This window comes from Rhinatrema bivittatum, chromosome 9 (assembly GCF_901001135.1).
Source record: "Rhinatrema bivittatum chromosome 9, aRhiBiv1.1, whole genome shotgun sequence".
NCBI lineage: Eukaryota > Metazoa > Chordata > Amphibia > Gymnophiona > Rhinatrematidae > Rhinatrema > Rhinatrema bivittatum.
Genome location: NC_042623.1, coordinates 262,759,672 through 262,773,035, shown reverse-complemented (window position 1 = coordinate 262,773,035; position 13,364 = coordinate 262,759,672). Strand labels below are relative to the sequence as shown.

Genomic DNA, 13,364 nt, shown 5'->3' with positions numbered 1-13,364 from the left:
ATTTGTGTGATTTTCAGACATTTTGAGTAAGAAGTGGTGTAAAATGTTCTCTGAAAATATATTTTGTTATACACAGACACTTTTGTTTGCTGAAGCAATGAAGATAAAAGGATGCTTTTTGCAATTAGTATATTTTGCAAGGTAATAAGTGAAAATGTACAGAAGAGGTTTTATAATATCCAATATAACATGCCTTTTTGACATGGAGCACCAGGCTGAAATTTGTTCTCCTGTAAAACTGAATTTGATAAGAACTGTAATTGGTTATGACTAGAAGTGGAAATCAGTTATTTCCAATAGTAGGTAAGAGTCACTGATAAACTCTAGGTTGCCAACATTTGACATGATGCATCCACTAAGTGAGAAATACCCAAGAGCTTCCTCTCTTTTTGTCCAAGATGGATGGGATATGTACAGTTGAATTTCGATCGTGGATTTAGGAGTTTCAAGACAGGAAATCGGGTTCTTCTAGCATACAATAATTCTTTTCAGAATGGGAGCTTGCAGGAGAGGATTGGACAACCGAAGAAAAATACAAATCAAATTTAAAAGATAAAAATGCCATCTTAGCTTTTTTGGAGAAATCTGTGTCAGACGTACATACTAGGGTCACACTTCTAATTTCTTTGCTTTTTTGAACAAGATATATGCAGGATAATGCATTTATATTTTCAAAAGATGAATGTAGAATTAGTGTGGCAAAAAATATGACTATATCCTGATTTGGCTAGAGTTTCTGTGCAGTGTATAAATCTTTTCTTAGGAATGAGATAGGAGGTTCTCATATTAGGTGTTTCCTTCATGTTATGATATCCATGTAAATGTTTGATTAAATATAGTGGTTCTAAATTTGAGATCTTTTTTTGGATTGTCATAAACTATCTGAGGTAGATACAGCACCAGGCAAGGATAATGTTGCTTGATCCATTTTAGGTCTTGCCTCACTTAGATTCAAGTTTCTTTGTCATTTTGTTTAACGATGTAATTTTGTTTTACGATGCTCCCCCCCACCCCCCCAAAAAATAAATGTGTGGATTTAATGTGGTGATAGTCTAGGATTTGACTGCCTTTGACTTGGATTTCTTTTTGTATTGTCTGGTATGTACCTAAGCAGGGGTGGATTCCCGATGACGACCGGCCCGGGGATTCGCCGGCCGGTCCAGGAGATACCACGTGGCCTGCCGAGCGCGGTTCTGTCACGGCCGCGCTCGGCAGACCACGTGACTAGAGCGACCGGCCCACCGGGGGATGCCCGCTTCCCCGATAGGCCAATCTGCCCCTGTACCTAAGGTTCTGTACATTTTATGTCACTGTTATTTTAAAAATTAATCAAATCTTTAAAAAAAGCCATCTTATCTTTAGTTAGGTGTTTCCAGAAAGCATTTACATCTGAAGTAAAACCTTGGGGTAGATTTTCAAATGTGCGCGCGTCCATGTGTGCGCGCTACCCAGCATGCACACATGGACGCCCGATTTTATAACACGTGTGCGCATGTTATAAAATCGGGGGTCGGCGCGCACAGGGGGTGCACACTTGTGCATCCTGTGCCCGCCGACACCCGCGGCCTTGCTCAGTTCCCTCCTAGTCCACTCCAATTTCGGAGCGGACTGGGAGGGAACTTCCCAAACCCCTACACTAACCTCCCTTCCCCTTCCCCTAACCTATCCACCCCTAGCCCTAACCTAGCCCCCCAAAATCTTTAATTTACCTCTTGCACCTGCCTCGGGGCAGGTGCAGGTTGCATGCGCCAGCACCCTGCTGGCATACGATCCCCCGGCACAGCAGGAAATGGCCGCTGTGCCGGGGGCCTCTATACCCACCCCGCTCCCGCCCCACCCCTTTCCCGAGGCCCCGGGACATACACGCATGACCGGGCCTTTGAAAATTGGCCCGGTGCGCGTAAGGACGGTCACGTGCATAAATCCCCGGGATTTACATGCGTACTCTTTTGAAAATCTGCCCCTTTATGTATAAAGCAATATACTATCAATTTCTCTAATTAGGCTACCAGATCCTCACCGTATAATTGTATACTAAACAAACAACATTGATGAGGAATTTCAAAATCTTCAAAGTTTTAACAATTTTTCTTTTTTAAAATAAGGGAATTAGTATCAGATTTTAACGTGCTCACATGTCATTTGACTCTTGCCCGCAATGGGCTACAACCAATTTCGTGTGTATTGGCATTTAGTTGTTACCTCATTTACTATTTCCCAATATTTTTATAGAAAAAAACTTAAAAAGTGCAAATGATTCAACTTATCTCAGCTTCTTATCGTGATTTCACCAACATCGTAGTGTTCTTCTTGCCATCACTCAACCAACACCTCAGTGTTCCCACTCTTAATCAAAAGTCGTCTTTTTTATTCTTTTTTTCTTCCAATGCTGCCCTCCGCGTTGCTAGTTTTAAATAACTCCCAACATTGCAATGTTTCGGCGGCTATTATCGCCTGCTTCAGGGTAAAGAACACATTAACCTTCTTCATACTAAATCTTATTCAAAATACTAATATTGAATTTCACATCTGACCACTTGAACTTTGGGACTTACTAATTTTTTCAGCTGCTTCCGGCTCAACCCTGCAGCACTCCCTCAACAAATGGTGCTTCTCGCTCAAACTTCATCTAACGGAAGTGTCTCCATTTAAACAACCAACTTACTGTGACTCAACACCAAACAGCTTCTCTTTTACATATTCACCGACCAATCAACTTCTTTGTTGAGGCCTTCAGGGTGTACCATCTGTAATTTAAAGATCCATCTTTGCTCTTTTTGTAGCAACCTAAGGTTTAGGTTGCCTCCTCGCTTGTCTTTCTTGAGGACCAATAACACTGTACATTTCAGATTTTCAAACACATGGCCCTTCTCTACACAATGTTGTACAAGTGGAGCCTCCATTTTCACACATTTTAGAGTGCTTTTGTGTTCGATTAGATGGGTTTTTAATTTCCTCATGGTTTTTCCAACATATTCACATGGACACCAAATCATGTAAACAAGAGTGTCAGTAATACAAGAAGTTCTTATCGTGGGGGCATAATGCTTCAGCTTGGCTATTGGTATATTGATGTTAGAGTGAGCATTAGCACACATAGAACAGGAGTCACATGGGTAATGATGGCGATGGATCACATGTATTTAACCAGCCTATAAATTGTTCAAACAATTCCTGACTTCCGGACCAAATTATGATAATGTCATCTATAAAGTGACGCCAAAATAGCACATGTTTATACGGAGAAACACTCAACCACTGCTTTTCAAATATTATTCGATGGGGAATTTCACCAACAGGTTGGAGGCATGGCAATGGGGGCCACCATGGCCCCCAGTGTAGCCAGCTTATACGTGGGGTGGTTTGAAAAGCAGTGGTTGAGTGTTTCTCTGTATAAACAACATGTGCTATTTTGGCGTCGCTTTATAGATGATGATATTATCATAATTTGGTCTGGAGGTCAGGAATTGTTTGTTCAATTTATAGGCTGGTTAAATACTTGTGATCCATCGCTACAATTTACATATACCTTTGAGGAAAGGACAGTATTGTTTTTGGACATACAAATTTCTATTGAGGCAGAACAGTTCTTTTTTATAATTTATAAAAAACCTTCAGATAGGAATACCCTGTTAAGTTACTTCAGTTACCAGCCACAAAAATTAATTAAATTTGGACAGTTTCTGAGGGTTAGAAGGCTTTGCTCGACCACAGAAGAATTTAAAGAGCGGTCAAAATAAATGAGCAGAGGTTTCTTCAAAGGGGTTACCCGGCTAAAGTGGTGCGGCGAGCTTTAAAGTGGGCAAGGTGGAGTAACAGGGATTTGTTGCTTACTCTGCAGCAAAAAGTCAAGAGTGATAAGTTAACTTGTGTTTTACCATATTCTGTGGGCATTCAAGATGTGGTGGCGTTAGAAAGAAACATTGGCACATCTTGCAACTATCAGGAACTTGATTGAAGACTTGGAAGATGTAATACCAGGAACAAGTGAACCACAGAAGACTTGGACGAGGTGGAGACTTAGATGAAGAACTAATGAGAGACCAGGAACATGGAACAGGAATGAGAAGGCCAGAAACATCCAATGAAGAACATGACGACTATCAAGACAGGAACATGACTGTGGCAGACTTGAAGGACAAAGAAATCATGGACAACCATGAAAATCCTTGCAAAGGCTCAGAGTGAAGATTGCAGAGCCCTTTTATAGGGCTGTCTGGATGACATCATCAGAAAGGGTCGTGGGACTTTTCCCACTGCAGGTCCTTTAAATTGTGAAAAGAGGCATGCATGCACACCTAGAGATATTAGGGCAGGAGCGGCAGTGTCGGCGGTGTCCCCAGCCACGCAGAGGAGTCAGCATCAGTGGCATCTCAGCCATGAAGAGGAGTGTAGTCGGCAGCCCAGCAAAGCAATTCAGGGACATTGTCAGTGATTATTTCAACTCCGCAAGGACCTGCTCAGAGGCGACAGAAGTGGGATGGTGAGTGGAGCCACTCGCAGGCCTGTCCTGTGAGTAAACGCAACAGTACCCCCTCCTCAAAGCCCCCTCCTCAATCCTCATTTCTCCAGCTTCAGAGGAGAAGGTATTCCTTATACTAGCAGGGGGAGTCAAGGGTCCAAACATAGGATCTGAAGATGCTTGGTTAAAGGAACTGAGGCGAGGAACCATTTGAGACATACTGGATTTATTTATTTATTTATTTAACAGTTTTATATACCGACCTTCATAGTAAATAACCATATCGGATTGGTTTACAATTAACAAGAATAAAAAACTGGGGTAACTATTCAAGTAAACGAAAGATAAACAGTAAGTAGGAATGAGTCAAAAGTTACAATCAACAGGGAAGAGAACTTGGAAGCTTGCAACAAGCTGGAAAGAAGATAAGGCAGGAAATAAATATGAAGTGATGCCATAGGGCATCACTTCATATTTATTTATTGGATGAAAATTGGCTGACATTTGGACGAGGACACAATGAAGGACATGACTGGAGGCGCAGATTTAGACTATAGCATCTTAAAATATGGGTCCAATTTCTTGGGTTCCCATGTGGACATTACTGGGAGGAGGCTCAAATTAAGTTTACTGTTCACAAGCTACTCAAGCACTGATGGTGACTGAGGATTCAATTTTTGACCATTCAGTGGCTAGAGTTGCTGTTAAACTGCCAGACTACAAATGGATAGACTCCCGAGTAACAGATGGAATTTAACACATTTCTAAATAGGAAGACTGCTTTCCAGGGAGTACTGAATTCCAGGCTGACTATTAGTCTCATAAGTGGATGGTACAAGATCAAATAACTTGGGACTTGCGATGGAACAGTCAATATCACAAGTTCTGCCAATAGAAAGGAAAGTCAATCACATGGCATGAACCAGGATCAGGAAACATCAGGGTCTGCTGGTTGTAATATGGCTTAGGAAGAGGATTTACTCCCAGGTGTCAAGGTCCGTGGTCAAGCAGGCAGACAATCAACGATGGAATCTGATCTTAGAGTCGAAGCAATGATAGGAAGATGTTAAGAGAATTGGTGATGGCTTCCTCTTCACTTTCAATTGCTCACATTGGAGTTGACCAGAACATGGCTTAATTATTCACCAGTTGTGGAAGAGAGGTGACTTAGTCCCTAATGTATTAACTTTAACATCTCTTCATTGGACAACCATGAAGATCCTTGCGAAGGCCTGGAGTGAATATTGCAGAACCCTTTTATAGGGCTGACTGGATGACATCATCAGAAAGGGCCCTGGGGCTTTTCCTGCCACAGGCCCTTTAAATTGTGAAGAGAGGCATGTATGTGAGCTAGAGACAGGGCAGGAGCGGCAGCGTCGGTGGTGTCCCCAGCCACACCGAGAAGTAGGGGTCAGTGGCATCCCAGCCACGAAGAAGAGTGGAGTTAGCAGCCCAGTGGCGCAAGGCAGGGACATCATCATCGGCGACTTCAATGCCACAAGGACTGGCTCAGCGGCAGTAGAGTAGTGAGTGGAGTTGCTCAGGGACCTGTCCTGCGAGTGAGCACAACATCCTGGTTGTGAGGAAGCTGCACTTCAGGCTGAGAAGTGAGGAGCTGACATGGATAGCATGGAATGGAGCTCCGAGGAGACCTCTGCTGGTGGGGAGGCATCATGGTCAAGGTATGACAAGGCGGCATAGCAGCCGATATCGTAACAATCAGCTAATGATACTTACAATCTAGAGCCTTATCCTGTGACTTCCAATTCATTTGATGACGTTACGGACTGTTTCTTAAAAGCTAGACCTTAGGAACACGTAGCAAATTATAGAAGATAAAGACCAAATGTTCCCTCTAGTCTGCTTAGTTGCCTTTCTCTCTAGTTTTCTAACGCTTTGAGCATATTAATTCCCATTCCAAAACCAACGTCAACTTACCCCCCCCCCCCCCCCTCAGGTTTTTAACCTGAACTCTCAGCCTTTTCCCACCACTGTTCTCTACCTTTCCCAGGCATGCTCATTAATGTTAGAGTTAATACAATGGCCACTCTGTACAGGTAACCTCAGCCATCTTGGAAACCTGAGGCCATTGTAGCAGTGTTTTAGGGTTGCAATCCCAGTGTTCTTGGAAGCCTGGTGCAGTCAATCACCCTTTTCCTGTTTGCTTATGTTTTCCTCATTAGTCCTCTATTATTTCATGAGACTGAGCAAACATTGAAGCCCCTTCCTTAATTTCTTCTACCTTGTACCCTTCACTTATCAATTACCACTTCATTCCTTGTCTTTCCCAACTATGTTTCAATTCTGTGTTGCTTGCCTTGACCTCTGCCTGTAGACTATTCCAGGCATCTATCATCCTGTCAGTAAAGAAGCATTTCCTCATGTTTCCTTTCAGCCTTCCTTCTTGCAACTTCATTTCGCGACCCCCTGGTCCTTGAATTTCTTTTTCTATGGACAATTTCACCTTCCTGCACTTCATTGAAGCCTGTCAAATATGAGAATGTTTCTATCATGTGCCTTCCATTTCTTTTTCTCCAGCGAGTACAGTTCGAGCATTTCAGTCCATCAGGACGGCCTGAAGAATCGCAGGGAATTCTTGCTTGTGTGCGTTCTTTCCTCAAACCCTCCCCCTTCAAACCGTGACAATTTGGTGTCTTTATTTTTTTTAAATCAGAATCCTATAATATCATACCCAATTATTCTCCATGATGTATCAAGACAAATTTTATAATGCAGGGCAAACAGTACTGAAGGCCATTTATTTCTAGTAATACTGTTGATTAAACCTTTGAGAGACAGAATACAGAAGATTCAGTGTTTCTGTTTTTGCTTCATTCTGTTTTCATTCTTTTATTCTTTCTTACTTCACTCTTGTCATCATGCCTAAAATGAAATGTTCTGAATACTTCAGCCATTCAAATTCTGGGCATTTCGGGAGCTGCAGTCAGGTCAGGGGGACGTTTGACACTGGCCAGAAAAGTTAGGTGGCCACTTTTGTGAACAGGCATAGCTGGTGGCTTAAGTCTAGCCAGTTATCTTAGAGAAGAGAGATATCCTGGAAAGATAGTGTTGTGGTGGAGACACGTCCTATATCTAATTACTTAACACTAACTGGCTATGTTGGACACTCATCTCTCTCTCAGGCTCTCATATATATATATATATATATTTTTTTTTTGTTTTGTTTTTGTTTTTGCTTTAAGCATGGGAATATAAAGTTTCCTGTGCAAGAGGTTGATTGGAAACAAACTCCATGCTTAGCAGGTGCCAGTTTCCTGTCCACTAATCTAAGCATTTATCGTATAAGATACTGCGAGGGAAAGCAGAAATGAGGTGTGTGCTGTTCTCCCCTAGACGCTGCCTTCTTTTTCTCAGTGACCTGTTATTGTGTGAGAGGTGTGAAGGAAAAAATGATGTGTCTATCAGGGAGAATTTAATTTAATGTTTCATGCACTTTGCACTGTACACGCGAAGCATCTGAGTTATAAAAAAAAGTTTTCTGCAGATAAAACCGCAAAATTCCTGGGATAAATTTGGTCCCGAGACTCCAAGTAAACACGTTGGTGTAAGGAAAGGCAATCCCTAGCCATGGTGCTCAGTGCTGGTTTGCTTTGCTCCTTCTCCACTCAATCGATTTGTTTATTTAACTGCAGAAAACTAGTTTGGATCCACCAACATGTAATGGCAATGGAAAAAAAAAAATCAAATTTGTTCAGTGAAATGTAATTACTTTGAAGTAAGACTTTTTTTTTTAATCATTATGACCTCTTAGTCAGGGTCTACCTTCTAGGACCTTTCCTTAACCTCTGCCACAAGGGGCTTCAAAGTTGACTCCCTCATCAGAAAGTTATCTGTGCCAATGTCTTGTTGTCATAATATAATTTTTTGGGGTTTTTTTTTGCAATCTTAAGCTGACATGCAGTATTTTAAAAATCTATTATTGGTCTTGCCATTGCAATTCCTCCTCTTTCCTCTCAGAAAAGTATAAGTGCAGCAAAGATTGATAAAGACATGTGAAATACTCTGAGGACCTTTAATGGTTCTTCTTTTCAGACAGTTTGCACTGAAAGCCACTACATCATCTCTCCTGGATCATTATTTCTGCAATGGCGTGAAGCCAGTTGAGGAACAAGGAAACAGGAGAAACCAAGCCAAACTATTTGCATTGTTTCAGATTTCAATGAAACTTCTGTTACCTTTGGAAGAAATAGCCAATCCCTTTATTTCTCGTAGGTGCCCACTCTCTCATTGGCCAAGGCTGAAATAATTAGAGCAATAAAATAAATTAGAGCCTTAATGAGGATAGATTGACTTTCCCCATGTGCCATCCAGGCATCATATTCGCAATCAGGAGACCTGTGGCAAGGTAGGAGATAACCAACCTTCCTGCTTTACTTTCTCTTTTAAAGGATTAGTACTTTATACTGACATTTTGGTGTTGCACTTAGAAGCTGCAAATAATGAAAATGGGAATTCTTTATGAAAATGGCATTGATTTGCAGTTTGCTTTTGGCGGACTAGGACAGTGAATGCAGTTTAAAGAGAAATATCCTATCTCTGCATTTTTCATGGGCGGGAGAGGGTAACTTCAACTGCTAAGCAGATTTATAAAAAACTTTAGTCAAAACATAATACAGTTGCAACACATTAATATAACAAATGTGCAGAGGTATTATATCAGCTTAGTAACTGCTATATTAAAGTCCATATAAATGATCATTCATTGTGTTAAAAATATAGGCATTCTATTTTCCATCTGTCCATCATGGTAGAATTTATTTTTCAAGCAATTGAAAAAGTAGATCGGTTTGCACCGAGTTAATGTGCATCATGTTAGTCTCCATCTAAGCCCGTTATATGTACAATAAACCATCGAAATAATCTTATTACTATATTTCTGTTTGGTTGCTAGCTTGCACTGTTTGTGAATAAAGAGGTTTTTTTCAAACTTCCTACTAAGAGTTTAGTTGATGTTCTGTTCCAGTGAACCTTAGTAATTGCTTGAGTTACAGTACATAGACAATGTCAGGGATTGTTCCCCATCAGATCGAGCACCGTTAAACAGCAAAACTATTCTGAAAGGGGAAGTGAGTGCCCAGCCTGTAACATCTTGCATGAACGTGCGGTTAGGTTTCCAGGAACAGAACATCTTCTGTCCTGCTCCTGGCTCGGACAGACCCTGATGCTTTTCAGGTAGGATTCATTTTCAGGTTGTTCGCAAAGAGAGATGCCCTAGAAAGATAACTTCCACTCTTGTGTTTTTGCTCCATTTTCATTCAGATAAAATGATGAATTTCTCTCTTTTTTTAGTTCTATATAAAAACTTGAATATGTAAAAACTCAGGCAGCATTTAATATTAGCTATGAGAAAGCCTAAAACCTGTAGGTTAGAGATGCCACGTTTACAAGGCTAAACAACGTTTCAAGGTACAGGCTTGTGGGGCTGCATTGAAAAGGAATCCACTGCAGCTTTCCAACAGGCTAACAAGACATTCTGGTGGAAGATATCACAATTTGCTGTACATAGCGGAAGGCATATTTAAGCACCGCCTCCAGTGCATGCAAATCTTTCTCATGTATATTCATTGCAGATATCCTGAAAATCTGACTGGCTGGGGTGTCCCCGAGGACAGGTTTGTGAACCTCTGTTCTAGACCACTCCTCGAGCTTTTTGCTAGATCCTTCCTCCCGTTTTCCACACCTTCCTGGTTGTCTAACCTGTTCCAGATTTTGATATCATCAGCAAAAAAAAGAGAAACCTTGCTTGATAGCTTTGCTGCAATATTGCTAATGAAAGCGTTGAAAGAACCGCACCGAAGACTGACCATTGTGGCCAACCACTAGTAATGCCCCTTTCCTCGGGGTGAGCTCCATTGACCATTACCTTTTATCACGTTCCACTTTACCTGTTTCTAAACCCAATCAGTCACTTTAGGGCCTTTCTAATACAGAGCCCTAAATGTTCAGTCTGTCACAGATTTTTATCAGTCCTGCACTACACAGCTTCTTATTGACCCAGATGCTAAGCAATGAAATGTCTACCAGGTCATTAATTATCAAATGATATCGGATCAGAATTTGCTTTCTATGATAAAGGCTGAGGGAAAAAAAGGTGCTGTTGTTATCATTGATGGAGCACCCAATTATTTGCTCCACCTTTCTTCACAGCTGCATCCTTGAAACTTTCATCTGATGGGTCACAGGCTTGGAGAATTAAAAAATCACTCCTGAGAAGTGCTGTGCATGTGACACATGAAAATGTTTAATCCTGGCAGAGCAAAGAAATACATGCTTTGTTATGTTAATGTCAGATCACTTTCCCTCATTTGCTTCTTGCCAGAATTTTCTGAGAGGTGGGTGGTTGGCAGATGGCTCCGTATGCCAACAGCGAGGCGTATGGGTGTATGGTTGCCAGGTGTCCATTATAGAAAGGAACAATTTCTCTGTTGTGCGTTTAAAATGTGAACATTTTGCATTCTGTTCCTCCAAAGAAAAACCAAATCCAGTTAATTTAATACATTTCAGCAGCGGGAGGAGTGTTTAGGTTAAGGCATGGGTCTTGTTTATCACACTAATGTTCATCTGAGCGCCTTCTGAATTCTGGGAAGTTTAAATCAAGTGCGTGGGATACTGGGATTCAGGCTAGACCGAACTGAAACTCGAGCTCAGCTTCCATTCTGTAGGGGAACCAAATTGGTATTGGTTGGCGATTATGGCCATAATTTTTAAATATATTTCGAAGTAAATGTGCCAGTTTATGTCATCATTTACCTCGGCATGTATGGTCACGTATGTTTCTTGGAATAATTTTAAACAGAAAACTGAAAAAAAGCATAAATTTCATTCCATTGACAGAGTGAAAACAGAGTAAAATCCAATGGGAAAAATGTGGGATGATGAGAGCTATTACCTTTGTTAATTAATTAATAACTTGCTCTCTGAAGATAAACATCTTCAAAAGGCAACATCTGAGCAGGGTCATTTTCAAAGGCACTTCCGCAGGTAAAACAGTGCATTACTTGTGCGCATGGTCTATTATAAAATTGCCCACTCGATATGCGGGTAAACCTATGCGTGTATGTCCAGTATGCACATAAATCTACCTGCACTGAGTGGAGTCATTCCCGGGGGTGGGGCGGTTTGGCATTGGGAAGGAGTTGGCATGGGCGTGCACATTTTTTTTTTTTAATTTTCAAAAATAGGTGTGCAAATTTTCTGGGAAAATCTCTGTGCACGCACTAGCAGGTAGAAGTGTGTGCAGGTAAATTTGATATGGGCTCAGTGTCAAAGTGAATGTATGTGCCAAAGTGAGGTTTGCGTGTAGTGGCTGGCAAATTAATGCAGGCTGTTACAAAATTAGCCCCTAAATGTTTATTAGGTACATTCAATGTTTTATGTTCTGTAATTTAGAAATTTTATAATTGTTTTTGGCCCCCCTGCAGTTTCATAAGAAACTAAGAACATAAGAAATTGGTCAAACCAAGGGTCCATCAAGCCGAGTATCCTGTTTCTAACAGTGGCCAGGCCAGGCTACAAGTACCTGGCAAGTACTTATTGAAACCTTTTTTAAAACCAGCTACACTAACTGCACTAACCACATCCCCTGGCAACAAATTCCAGAGCTTAATTGTGCATTGAGTGAAAACAAATTTTCTCTGACTAGTTTTAAATGTGCTACTTGCAAACTTCATAGAGTGCCCCCTTTTCCTTCTATTATCTGAAAGAGTAAATAACCGATTCACATTTACCCCTTGTAGACCTCTCATGATTTTAAACACCTCTATCATATCCCCCTCAGCCGTCTCTTCTCCAAGCTGAACAGCCATAATCTTTTTAGCCTTTCCTCATAGGGGAGCTGTTCCATCCCTTTATTATTTTGGTCGCTCTTCTCTGTACCTTCTCCATCACAACTATATCTTTTTTTAGATGCTGCGACCAGAAATGTACACAGTACTCAAGGTGCGGTCTCACCATGGAGCGATATAGAGGCATTATGGCATTTTCCATTTTATTCACCATTCCCTTCCTAATAATTTCTAACATTCTCTTTGCTTTTTTGACTGCTGCAGCACACTGAGCCGATGATTTCAAAGTTTTATCCACTATGATGCCTAGATCTTTTTCCTGGGTGATAGCTCCTAATATGGAATTTAACATCATGTAAATACAGCAAGGGTTATTTTTCCCTATATGCAACACCTTGCACTTGTGCACATTAAATTTCATCTGCCACTTGGATGCCCAATCTTCCAGTTTTGCAAGGTCCTCCTGCAATTTATCACAATCTACTTGTGATTTAACTACTCTGAATAATTTTGTATCATCTGCAAATTTGATAACCTCACTCATCGCATTCCTTTCCAGATCATTTATAAATATATTGAAAAGCACTGGTCCTTATGCGCTTTTGGGTTTAATTATTTTATTTATTGGTTTATAGACATTTGATATTCTACTTTTTACCATCATTTCCGCTGGTAAGCAATTGCACTCATTCACCATCCTTTCTGTGATAACATATTTCCTGATGTTAGTCTTGAATCTGCCCCCTTGAAGCCTCATGTCATCTAGAAGTTCCTTTTCAATGAGAAAGGTTTCCCTGCATTAAAGATGTATTTTTCTAATATTAATTGTAATATAAAGTTATATTAACAAGAGCAATATTTTTAACTGATAAGACAGAGTTAAACAATTCTGATCTCAGTAAATAATCATCTCAGTCTAGGAATAGATAGTAGTCTTATTTCTGATTTGTCATGCCAAACTAGCTCTACTATAAATATTCATCAGATTTCTTTCCATACATATGATCTAATTTGTATAGTTTAGTTACCCTGAAAACCAGACCTGTTTGTGGCCCTTGAGAACTGAAGTTGGAGTAAAGGGCTTCCCAGACCTGTCC

The 13,364-nt window shown here is 40.8% G+C and overlaps 1 protein-coding gene across 9 annotated transcripts in view; it reads left to right on the top strand.

Annotated features, from left to right (window-relative positions):
* Positions 1–13,364, top strand: part of OTOL1 (otolin 1) — a 102,906-nt gene that overhangs the window by 65,347 nt on the left and 24,195 nt on the right. Inside the window, exon 1 of one of the 9 annotated variants that reach the window (XM_029616418.1) lies at positions 8,697–8,828. The exons of the other annotated variants lie outside the window; for them this stretch is intronic. The gene's annotated coding sequence lies outside the window, so the exon portion shown is untranslated. Of the gene's footprint in view, positions 1–8,696; positions 8,829–13,364 lie in introns of those variants that run through there. 9 annotated transcript variants of the gene reach the window in all.